Source organism: Andrena cerasifolii, chromosome 2 (genome assembly GCF_050908995.1).
Source record: "Andrena cerasifolii isolate SP2316 chromosome 2, iyAndCera1_principal, whole genome shotgun sequence".
Lineage (NCBI taxonomy): Eukaryota > Metazoa > Arthropoda > Insecta > Hymenoptera > Andrenidae > Andrena > Andrena cerasifolii.
Genome location: NC_135119.1, coordinates 14,822,970 through 14,836,103, shown reverse-complemented (window position 1 = coordinate 14,836,103; position 13,134 = coordinate 14,822,970). Strand labels below are relative to the sequence as shown.

Sequence of the window (13,134 nt, the reverse complement as noted above, 5' to 3'; positions counted from 1 at the left end):
GTGTAATCAAAACAAATCATAAAACAGCGGACAACCCGCCCGCCACTCCCGCAAGGCACGGGAATCACGTTCCCTGGACGAAATTCGTACGCACCTGCTGCGCACAGACGCAGTTTATAGATTGCTACGTGTTTAGCACGAACGATTTAGCATTCCTGGGGAAGCTTCCAAAATCTTTCTCATTCATGAATGTGGAGACGTCATACGATCTCGCGTTAAGCTCGAATAAATTGACTTGTGAAAATATCTGTTATAATTAGAAAGCTTTAAGTGCTGAATAAACGTGAAGCTACCCCAACTCATCAACCCTTTACAACAACGGGAACGGAAATAAATCCTATTCGAGTGATGGTCAAGGGATTTGCTGATCACGAGGGAGTCATTTACTCGCGTGTAAATGTCTGTTGAAGTTCGGGGGAAAATGGATAGATTAATGGGTCAGGGATAAAATTGTTTTAGTAATGGCTTTCGTTACAGACACGAATCGGTTTATGAAAGATCGGGCCAGCATGCGATGATAAATCGACTAAGAGTTAAGAAGAAAAGCAGACGATGGCGTCATGGCCGGTGGCCGGCGCTGAAATTTTTCTAGGACGTCTGTGCGGGCGGTAGGTCAGGGTCTGATTGCAGGAAGGAAGCAGTTAGGCCCGGTTAAAGTCGTTAAGCCAAGTTTACGAGGTGTTACCGGGAGCGTAACCTGTAAATCTCAAAGGCAGCGGAGAGAGCGCGTGCCGGTGGCCGCCCTTGGAAAGGCCGCGGAAGGGGTAATGGATATAACTGGGGTGTAAGAACCGAGGTAAGACTGCTCGAGCGCTATAAACGCTTTTATGGATCGTAAAATGTCTTCCTTTACAGCCAATAAAGATCCCCGACCTACCGGTTGACGAGGAAGCAACCGGCTCTGAGTGTATGCGCACGGCAGAAAGGGACGGGACGATCGTGGGTGGCTGGGAGGGAGAGGGAAAAAGATCGTGCATCAATCTGTCGAAATCACGCTTTACTGCGCAATAAAATCACACGCTGTCGGTGCTTTATTCCGTCTTCATGAGGCCGCTAGTCGCGGCTTTATTGGATTATTGACGAATAGCCGTGAGAATGCATTCGTCGCGAAAATGCGAGCGGCCAGCCGAGTCAGCGCAACTGCATATACGTACACGTACGTAAAGGCGCGCAGGCTACACGCGCGCGCAGTCTCGCCCCGGGACGACTGGTCGGGGGAAGCCCAACGTTGAGAACCAGAAACAGCATTGTAAGTTACTGTACGACCGCGTCGATAAAAACAAACCATAAAACGCATTACCGGCGATCATTGGACTACCGTGGAATGGCGTTAAGCACGGTAAGTAGGAGCGAGCTCTAAATTAAGCGTACCGATTGAGGCCGTCGGTAAGGCAGAATTGCTGCTTTATCAGCCGAGAGCGCGTCGACCCGTGCCGCCATCTACTAAGAAACCGAGCAATTAATGAAAAATAGGGCCGCGGAGTACTACACCAGCAATCTTCCGCTTCGAAAATTTAACCTCGTATCGTTCAACTTTCAGGCATTTTCGGCTCTCTCGGATGCACGCTGAAATAAAAAACCGAAATGACGCTATTGTTTACGCGAAACGAAGATATACGCTGATGGATGGTGGCGAAGAGTGACGATCCAATGCGACGAAATAGTCGTCGCCGATTGTCCCCGCCTTAACCACGCCCTCGAAAGCCAGGGGGTGAGGCGGCCATAATTAAGCCAGATGTCGTTAAAGCCACTAGATGGCATCGCTATACCGCCAACCAAATACCAGTCCGTACAAAACCGCTCATACTACTTGTCAACTCTACTTTCTTCGATCCAATCACATTGAATTTATATCCCAGCTAATCCTTTACGCATGGTAATTGCTCTTTGACGGAACATGATCGAATTGCTACATATCCAACGATATATATATATTTATATTTATATATTTCCTAGCCAGACAATCTGTTTAGTCCAAAGAAACGTACAGAAAGTCGAAAGATCTGCGGCGGCGTGGTGGTTGGTTGGAAAACACGATATCGGAGCCGAGACGGCATTAAATATTTCTAGCTTTCAGACTCGGACCAAGGGCCGATTTATCGCCTCTATACGGGCAAAACTTTGCTGCTATAAAAGTAGATCGCCGAAATTCCTCTAAATTGCCTTTTCTTGTCCACTGTCAAAATTTATCTCGGGGTGTATCTGCGGCGTGACATCGGGACGGGCGGTCACGACGCGAGAGAGCTCGGTGTCGTCCCGTTCTTTATTTAGGCGATGAAAAAAAGGTGACATATGGAAGCGCGCCCCGCTAGAGATCCGTCAAATTCTTGGGCCGTGACTCCGCACACGATAGCGCGCGCAGGCCTTTTCTTAATTGGGCGCTGGGTCTCTCCCGCTCGCGGGCAACGACAAAAACGCCGGGCCGGGCCGGCGGCCGCCCCGACAATGAAATGTAAATTCGAAACGCAAATTCGGCGAGCGGAATGGAAAAAACGCCGCTGATATATATGTATATCTCGTTATATTATCAGACCGTGGCGTGCCCGCGAATTTAATGCGGGCCCGCTATCAATGCGCGATTTAATGAGCGCGCGAAACAATGCAACAGAAACTCGGCCCTAATAAATAACGTCATAAATATGTAATTAATATGGTAATATAACTCAAATCGAAATTTATCGGCGCGCTAATCGATTTCGCTTACCGATACACGACGTCGCCTTCTCCGCCGCCGCGCCGCTACAATTCCACCGTGACGCGATTATAGTTCCTGGCAGTATTCCACATTCCGGTTAACGATCTACTTTGCGTCGCAAAAACGTGCGCGGCCCGTCGGTTACGCCGATGAGGAACGCGGACGATAAAGAAAGAACTGAGATTATCGGTGGGATGGGAAGCAGAAGAGAAGAGAAACCGATTATTCCCGGTCAGATCTGACGAAAGAATCCACCGCGATGTTGCACGCTGCAACGGGACGGCGATGCAACCGAACCTTGTACCAGCTACTCTGGCAACGAAAGATCGTTTAATTGGCCTGGTACGTGTGAAATGAAGGGGAAAAACCGGGAATGTCCATTTTTGGTGATTTTGCGATTTATAGCATATCTTGTTGGTGACAACTGGAGCTACAGGACTGTCGAATCGCAAAGGGTTATAAAGTTCGAATACCCCTGTAAGATGACGTTAAAGATTTGGTAAACTGGTTAGAAACAGGAAATGTCCACTCTGTACTGGAACAAGATATGGAATGTCCCCACTCGAAGAAATTGTTTAAGAAGAAAATTATATAAGAAAATTAAGTTCATTGGACCTTGTTTCTTTACTGATGGACTATAGCATTAAAACTTAATTTTCCTTAAGGGGGTATTCTACTCAAAAATTCGATTTTTTTTTTGTTTGATTTTCAAATATTTTAGGGTGTCGAAAATATGTCTCTAAAATATTAAGGTGAAATTCGAAAAACTTCCAGAGTTATAGGGGTTTAAGGCCGCAGCGTGACCGGCAGTCGTTCCCTCGACCCTTGTATCTAAAGAGGCTATGACTGCCAGCAGAGAAGAGAGAGCTGCCCAACATGATTTTTTTGAAGCTCAGGAAGGTTTCCTCTACGGTCCTGGTATACCAGATTAGGGATAAGTTGCAGAAATTAGTTGTTATCTACCGCAACTTTAGTCGTATAGGTCGTACTCCATGAAAAACTTTAAACGCGTTTTTCTCGAAACAATTTTTTTAGATCGGGCGCACATTTTTCTCAAAAACTACTGGACCGATTGAGCTAAAATTTCACACACATTCAAAGTGAATGTGTACCTATAGCCGGAACTAGAATTATATCAATAGTTTTAATACAACCTTCCCCAGACCTTCTTTTAGCTCAAGAAAAGTCGAAAAAATCAAATATAAATTTTTAAACAGCTGCGATTTCGGTAACAGTGTCCGGTCTTGGTTACATCTAGTTCGGGCAATAACTACACTCATATAGATTAAAGAAATCTTTGGTACTTTCGTTTCAGATGACTAGGACGGCCGCAATTCGTGCGCCCGATGGGGCCTGTTTTTGATGACACGACCTGCGCTCCGGCGTGTAACTTGTACAAATTTCAATATAATGCATTCCAAAAATTTGTGTTGATACTTGAAACACTACTAAATATGTGTGCAAAACCCCTGCCCTGTAGGTGTGATAGGTTTTCCAGAATTAATTTCCAAATATCACCTTCAAAAACGAGTGTCTGGACTAGAATACCCCCTTAATGCTGATTTGTGACATTCCCTGTTTTCCCCTTTACCCTTCAAATATATTCGCAGTTGGCTTGTTCACGCGATTCAAACTGATTTCCAAAAAGAAGACTGAACTCTGGGTGTTAAGATTCTATTTTCGGGTGGTACTGTGTACGTTTAGAAAATATGGGTGCTCGATTCTCAGTGCCATGGAGAACTCAATGCGTGAAGCGATTCGATGATGCGTCATACGAGCAGCGAGTACTCGCATCGTTATTAATAGACCCAAAATTCACGGGATGACGTTCTTACTCCATGTGAAAAATTAAGATTCGTTCGGATCCGGGAAAATAAAAGCCCGAAACAGAGATAAAGCCGAAGGAACAAGTGCATCGATTAAACACACCATCGCCGGTCAGTAATCACGAAATCGGCGCTCAGGTAGCCTACAATTACGACGCAGTTCGTGGAGTTAATCGGCGATTCCTCAGCCGGCGAGATACTGCTGCGTATCAGCGAAAGAAACTTTGTAAACTTTTCCATTTATCTGAGATAGCCACCGAAGAGATATGATTCGGTGGGACCGCGAATTACCGCGTGAATTTCTCTTCCTCGGGGGCGTTAATCGTTACCCGAGCGATAATAAGCTTCTGAACGAGGTCATTGGGAAAATATACGCCCCGAACTTTCGGGGGAAAATGTACTCGACTCTCTCGATGAAACTATAACGTGGCAAGCTCTATTTTTATGCCAAACAAACGCACTGCTCGGACAGGAGGAAGCGAATGCTAGGGGAGCAAGAAGAATTGCTGGTCAACGTAATAACGAGTCGAAAGGAAGGCAGTGGAGGGCCCCAGCTACCGACTCGGCACAAAGCATCCGCGGACATTTCCGGAGAATTATCCTTTTCCTCCACCCAAACATGGAAAGAGTCGTAAAAGCCTGTTCCAGCAGAGGAGGCTTTTTGTGAAAGCGCCGAAAATCCAGGGACCTTTTTTTACAACCGATATTGGCCCTAGCCGCGAAGGGTCGTTGGTTTTCTAGGAACGAATGGTCGACCCCTTGGACTAAAATACAAATTATACCGGGGGATCCTCGAGGTAGATAGCGCGCAGAAATTGGCACCCGATTTTGGTACCGTCTTTTCTTCCCTCTTTTTACCTGACTGGCAACTTTCTACTTTCTTTTTCCATCACCGGCGCGCGGCTCTACCCCTCGAAGCAGTCAGCGATCGCCCCCGAACAGTTTTCACTTTTTTCCTTTTCTCTTTTTCACGCCGCGGCCCGAAAAAAGCGGAGAAAGTCTCGGGTACCCTGCTGCTCTGGAGATCTTCTCGTCTACGTACCGACGCGCTTTGAAAGTCAGCGGCGAGGAATCGAGGAAATTGCAGGCGCTTCATTAACGACCGCGGTATCCGTGGAGCAGAAAAATATGGAAATCACGATGGAGCAACATTTCAGCGGGCCAGCTACCACGGCAACCCCTTGAGATGCAGGAGCGGGAGTTAAATGCACGCAAACAGAATAACTTAGGAGATTATGAAGGCGCACGCTCGCAGGTGGTTTATCCTCATTAACTGTACTGGCTAAACTTAATTTTAAAGGCTGGAACGGCTAAAAGCCGGCCTCCCATTCGTAATACTCTTTAGCCAACATTTTCTTCAGGATCCCGTAAGTTTCTCCGATGATATATCAAAGCGTAATGCGCGCTCGCCACCGCGAGGGAGGAACGCTGTTCAACGGCGAGGGAAACTCCATTACCTTCGGGGTTGCTTTAACCCTTTCGAATCTAGGTCACCGAGGGTTAAACCAAGGCTGAGTTTAAGATTTGTCGGGCTACCGGTGGGAAAGGCAGTTGAACGAGTTGCGCCGCGTTACAAAGAATCTGGGTTGCAACGGATGAACTTGGAGTGGCGAGTTTTAGACACTTCCGGAGTAGAGTATCACCGCCATCGGGGTAATAATTTTCCTGTCGCGCTCTTGAGGCAGCTTTTAGGATATGAAACCTGTTACGCGGGGAAGATGCGCTACTTGGTAGTTTGGCAACGGTAATGAGATATTAATCTAATGGAGAAGCATCCAGAGTTTTGAGAAACTGACTGAAAACTCAGTCTCTGTTCTTTAGGTCCATTACCCACAGATCTTTACTCATTTCGATTGATAGAAACTCGATTCGATCAGAGAACTCCTTACAGCAGGGTAAAATTTCCTAACATGAGACCTCAGCTTATCCCCGTTGCAGAACTCTTGAATGTCCTAACTAACCGAGCAGGGTAAAGGAACCAATTACAGTCACCTTAGGAATTGACTCTTACATTAATGCATAGCTTTTGTATTTATTGGCCAAAAGTATAAGTTTTTCTATTTATTTAGTATTATTTAATATGTTTAGTTGAAGAAAAAATGTTTGCGACTCCCAAACCCTCTATTTTTATTTATAAATGCATTGGTTTAAAAAAAAATATGTCGCCGAATGGGCTGCGTCTTAAAGCGCGTTAAGATTACACGCGAAAACGGCGTTACTCATGGAATTACACGGTGGAAATTGGCCGCGTAACAGGTTAAACGAACAGATGGGAGGCGAAAAGAGAAATAGAAAGATCGGTATCGAAGTCACTCACCTTTAATATAGCTGTGTACATTGCGGTGCTAGCAGAGGGTGGTGTGGATTGGTGGTGGGGTGGTCAGGGGGGCTTCGGTGCAGGGCGTACCCCTAGTTGGCCCCCTCCGGTCCCCCACCGGCCGCTTGCTGCTGATGCGCAGCCGCGGCCGCTGCTGCCGCTGCCTTCTGCGCCTGCGCCTGCTTCTCCTGCTCGTTCAGCTCCTTGATCGCTTGTATCTCCTTCTTCAGCTTCATCCGCCGATTCTGGAACCAGATCTTGATCTGCCGTTCCGTCAGGCAGAGCGAGTGTGCCATCTCGATCCGCCTCCGCCTGGTGAGGTAGTGGTTCGTGTGGAATTCCTTCTCGAGCTCGAGCGTCTGGTAGCGCGTGTAGGTCTGTCGGCCGCGCCTGCGCATTCCGTTCGCCCCTGCGAACCAACAAAATCAACCAACCCGTTCAAACGAGCTCGATCGCGTGCGTGCATGCGTGCGTGTCTTTCTTTCGGGCTCGTTTAGTTTCCATTCGTTTTCGGGGCCCAGTGTTCCAGGCCCACGAGGACGAACCCGCGCGCCACCGAAAGAATAATACGTTTACACGCCAACAACGATCCGAGCGCACAGATCCTCCCTCCGAGTCGCTGACTTTCGGAGGAGCCCCGGGAGCGTTGTTGATATTTCACAAATTAAACAGTGTCAACACTTTATCTGCCACCCTCGTGTATGCGCAAAGTAATAATTTTAGTCTATTGGCTCGTGTTAGCTTAGGGAGTCAATCTCGTTTAATGTTTAGCATTGAGCACGGAAATGGTCAGATGGATGGCCATTAGTCAGATGGAGTTACGGATGCTTCTAAAATAATCGAATAGCTGAAAAATTTAAAAGAATCGGAGACAGGTGAAAGTCTGTTTCATAAGGTACGGTTGATAAAGTGTTGAGTTAAGTACATTATTTGAAACGAACGTTGCTGGTAGAATGTAATGCGTTCCATGGGCTTAGGAGAGGTACTACGTATTTATAATCACGATAGGGGATGAAACCTTAGGAAAAGGAAAGAAACACCTCGTCCCGGCACAGTTTCAAACACACCCTAGCCTTGTAATCCAGTCTGCACCCCAAGAATGGCCCACCTAACTGCAAATAGCAGCGCGCGCGGTACAAGACGTCCAATTCTCCTCCGAAAGAGGAGTCGAAAATCCCCCGTAGTCTCTGATAACGCCGGCGGAGCAGGATGCTGTTAGGTGGGCGTTTAAAAAAGAGAGGAGAGAACGGAGAAGAGGCGCGTAAACGGTTTCAGATAGAGCGTGGCTGAGTCGCGGCAAGCCACCGAGAGAAAGTAAGAGAGTGTAGGACAGCGGATAGGTACTGTCGAACAGCCACTTGGGTACAGTACCAGAATAAAGCCGTGTGTGGGGGCGCAAGCTCACCTTATCGGCCGTTACTGCCTCGTAAAAACCCTCCCGTTTCACCTCTGCCAGCGGCGCGGCGCGGCGCGGTGCGCCGAGGCCAAAGCAACCCCTGGCTCGGCCGTAAGCGGTCTGCCTCTGCCTTTTCCTCGGCTTTCGCTCGCATACGGTTTATATCGAAGTGTATAAACAGCCGTAATACGATTTCTGCCACGCCGCCACCCCTTTCGCTTTTTCCATCGGCCCGCCACTCGTTTGCCCCGAACAATTAATTTCGTTTCGGTTAAACGCTACACGCCTGGCCCCCTAGGTATCGCCAGTTATTACGCGATAAACCGACGAATTAATTTCACTTGTAGGGCTTAATTGTTATGAATAATTAATCTCCGTGTCCCGGCTGGTCTCGCTGCGGAGATAGATAAGCGACGCGTCTCGATTTGAACACCGCGACGAAATCGTGTAGGAATATCGAGACAATATGGTAGTGTTTGTGCAGAAAAATATGCTTATAGGGTGTTATGTTTATCTCAGATTCAGTGTAATAAGCTTGAAATGTTTGTTTACTTAAGTTAAGGGGAGGTTTCGGTCTAAAAGTCAAATTTTTTCATTTCATCTTTTGAATGTTCAACCTTTTAAGGATACGTGTCGAATAAGATTATGTGACATTCGAAAAACTCCTGAAGTTGTACGCATTTGAGTAGCGGCGAACGCGCGGGTAAGGCCCGGCCACTTGCCACTCACGTAAAACTTTAAACGCGTTTTTCTCGAAACAGTGCTCTTAAAATCGGCGGAACCAATATCTCGAAAAGTTATTATCCGATTCGACTGAAACATTTTGTTATTTTGAAGTAATATACTGTGAATATACTTCTATGTAGTGGAGAAACTATTAACATTTTAAAAAATTGTAATATTTAAAGGCGTTGGAAGGACGAAGAATACAAGGAGAAAGTGATTTCAAACTTCAAGTGTCGTTACTTTCTTAACAATGTCATTTTTTGTCATTTTCAATGGTATGTCCATTAGAGAGTTTCGTGCCCATTAATAATCTCGCATTGTTATTTATTTTAGATCAATGGTTTAGGTGCTACAAGTTCCACCGATTTGGATGAATTTTTTGACACCTCGACTTTAACGACTCTCCAGTGCCGTCTGCAATGATTAATTACGAAGAAAATATATATTTCAATAGTTTAAAACACCCTTAATGCAATGTAACAAGTCCCATTAAATTATTTGTAGTAGTTTTCCTTTAATTAATTCCTAGAGATCGCCTATTTTTATGGACTCTAGACCGAAACATCCCCTTAGCTGGAATACCAAGGCTCCTCGGCTCTACGATTCCTCAATAGGACGATTCAACGTGCAATCACACCATTCGCGCTACCGAAGCCACCGCGTGTATTCTTAGAACCTATTCAAACGTGCACTTTGCTCGTTACAGAGTTGTAACTTAAATAACCACTCGATCTCATTTCCCTAAATATTTACCATTCCAAGCAGACGTGCGGCAAGTTCATTCACCCTGCAGCTTCCACGCATCACAATCATTAACCGTTGATTCACCAGGGAAGTTTTGCCAGAACATCTCGTTCTAGCTTCTAGGAAAAGAATCCCCTTAACAATTTAACGAAAAAAGAAACTCCAGTCATTCGATTGTACCGGATACACATACACTGCAATCTGGATAGTGATTTTTGACTAGTTACTCGGAGGACCTCGCCAATAGCTTCCGTCGGGCGGAACAAATTTCCCAGGGACAGGCTCGATCGAAATCGCAAAACAGGACGAAGCGGGGTTGTCGGGGTGGTGTGTTCGCGCGGCAAAACGTTCGATCTTTCGGTATCGCGCGGCTTGTCGCGTGCACTTTCACGAATCGAAACGGCGAGTAATAAACGCGTCATATTTACAATCGTATCCGGGCCGATCTATTATCGACGAAACGCGCGCCGAAAGTCAGAGGCGCGCGCGCGCGCGTGAGCGCTCGCGTTCCCACCACCTCGGCCAGCAGCACGTAGTAACTGGACCATTTCCAGTTGGCCATTATACAATATCTCGCGGACGAGCAGCACAGCGCAGCACGGAGTTCATATCGGCGTCGTGTATATTATCGCAACGTAATCAAGTGGCTGGCCGTCCGGACGACCACCCCTGGCCGCCTCTTCTCGCTCTCTCCTCCCTCTCCACGCCCTCTGTCGTTGCACAACATCCCCATGATTTTCATTTCAGGTTGTCATACAGGCCTCACGGGTCTCGCGCTCGCGCGTAGGGCAGCAGAGTAATGGTGCACCGTTTATAAGGGTTATTTGTCACGCGGACCCCGTGTCGCTCTCGGTGTCTCCTTTCCACCCCTCGGAGCATCCCGGCATCCCAGCACCCCGGCGGAGCTATATCAGCGGCATCCCCCTTAGCCCGCGCTCCGACTCCTGAGGACGCGAGAGAACGCAAGGGCTGGGGCGATAGACTCTCTCGAACTTATAAATAAAACCGGGGCTTCAGCCAATTAAGCCGACCTCGTACGTCTCCGTAAAGTAGAAAATGCGACAAGCTTCGCCGCCCCCCTGCTTCGCCGAACCACCTCGCGTTTTCCTCCTCCGCTCTGTCTCCGCTCGGCTTCTTTAATTTTCGATCGCCCGTCCTTTCCATTCCCGGCGTATCTATCCCCTTCATCTCCATTCGATTCACTCTCCTCCGCGATACAACGGAGTGGATAACGTATCGCGAGCGGAATTAAATTTCGCCTCCCAGTGCTTGGGCTCTTGTTAAGATGAGGTGAGGAAAACGAGAACGCTCGTTGCAAATGTTTCACAATTTCACTCGGATGGAAGTAATGTTTACTCCATAAAAAACTTCAGAAAAGTAAAAAAATTACGCCAAGTACATGAAATCAAATAAATCTAAAAAAAAATAGAAAATAATAATAATTATAAAATAAAAGAAGGTGTGAAATCTAAATGAGCTGCACGTACGTAAAGGTAATAATAAATATTAATAAATATTTAAATACGAATAAACATTTCTTTTTACAAAGATAATTTGCATAGAGAATGACTTCAGATAAAAGGGCCGTTCGGAAAAAGGGGCCCTAATATGGAACACCTACGTAATTTGTAAAGAAAACTCAAAAATCTTTACTTTTCTTTACTAAAAATGAAGATTTAGTAAGTAGAAAATACAAATAAATAAATATACATCATTTTTGGAACTTATTCCTGCTTTCTGCGTCTCCTACACGTTAGGCACGTGAATAATATGTCGGAAGCCCCACATTCTTCGTGTGCCCACTGAAAGCAGCGAATACTTCGGGTCTACTTTTTATTGTCATTATTTTTATAATTACCATCGCAAAATAAGCATTCCGTCATTATCAACTTCATCTATGTTACTTGGTATGTTCCATATTACGTACACACATGTTCCGACAAGAAATTAAGAATTACACTAAGAAGAAAGTAAATTTATTGGTAAACTATTGTTGAATAATCAAGAACACGCATATTTAATGATAAATTTTATCAAAATAATACTTTGTAACATACCTTCGCTACAATATTTAACTGTTTGATGCACTTTTCAGAAACTTTTACACCCCACGAAAAATATAAACGTTTCTCTTTCAATGATGGATGCCCGACTGATGCTCAATTGTTAGTATCATCGTCTATTCTGTCTAGGGATCTAGTATAAATGATTGCTCGAAGAGTTCGTTATTTTTTTATCCAAATTTTACGAAGTTAAATTTGTTGACTTATTCGTCTCACTACTCTAAATATAATAAAAACTACGACCTAGATTCAATTAAAACAATTTTAAAAATTCAGCCTGTGTACCTAATGAAATTTGTATACTTTTGGTGTGCGACAAGTCAATAAAATACCAATGGTTCGTTTATAAAAATTAGAAATGTTAAAAATTAGTCAACTAGCCCCGGTCTCCCGTACATGAGAGTCTAGGAAAGCGGTATCACAATTGACAAGTTACTGGTCGATAGAAGAAACAAGAAAGAATTACTGTATAGGTAGTAGAATTCCTTAATTCCACGGCAGAGTCTACCTTGATCTATCGTTCCTTCCCTCGGACTCGGTCAGCCATCGCAGCTTCCAACCCCAGCTTACGCGCGCCCCGTGGGATATCGTGGGCGAAACGAAGTTAGGGGGAAAATTCCGAGGCCGCCACGCTCCGGGAAAAGTAAGAAGAGGCGTGCGTGGCTGTTTAACCAAGGGGGTGGATAAATTTTATGCTGAGACCGTGAAACGTGTTTCATCTGGGGAACGAGAAGGAAGATCTTCGTCGGATGGCGGTCGGAGCACAAGAGGGGAGAGAAAACGAGCCATGGTTGGTAAAGAAGAAGACTGTGCTTAGACCGAGTGAAAATATTTCCACCGTAACTCAAGCCATACTTGAAAAACGTTTCCTCGTATATCGTTAGAAATTTCTCCCCTGGAATGGAGCAGCCCTTGCACGACGTTCGATGAGAATATGAAACTCTGAAGAGCCGTTTTTCGCGAGGAGGAATTCGATGTCTATAAACAATGCTCGTTCGATTGATCAACTGGTTAACTCCCTGGCTGTCAGCCACTGGAATGATCCTTACATGAGTAAGTCATTGCAAGTAATGTTAGACTTTCGTAAATCCTGCTGCACAACGATCCACCCACCCTCAGCAGCGCGAGGGTATTTTCCAATCGTATAGAACGCGCCGTGGAGGCAGTACATCTTAACCAGAACGGCACGCACACGCAATCCGGCGGATTAAAGCGCGAATTCGAACGATCGTGGAAAAGTTCGCGGGGGTTCGGTGCGGATACCCTTCTCTCGGCTCGTTTGGGACGCAGCGAATTAGGAGGGATCCTCTCGAATGGAAGGAACTGCCGAGTTTCGGCGTAGCCGACCATAAAGCGAGGCGGGAAGG

The 13,134-nt window shown here is 46.0% G+C and overlaps 1 protein-coding gene across 3 annotated transcripts in view; it reads right to left on the bottom strand.

The window, feature by feature from the left end:
• LOC143366141 (homeotic protein antennapedia-like) overlaps window positions 1-13,134 on the bottom strand; it is a 368,003-nt gene that overhangs the window by 234,338 nt on the left and 120,531 nt on the right. For all 3 annotated transcript variants that reach the window (XR_013084669.1, XR_013084668.1, XR_013084670.1), the window contains one exon: window positions 6,839-7,247. The gene's annotated coding sequence lies outside the window, so the exon portion shown is untranslated. The remainder of the gene's footprint in view (window positions 1-6,838; window positions 7,248-13,134) is intronic.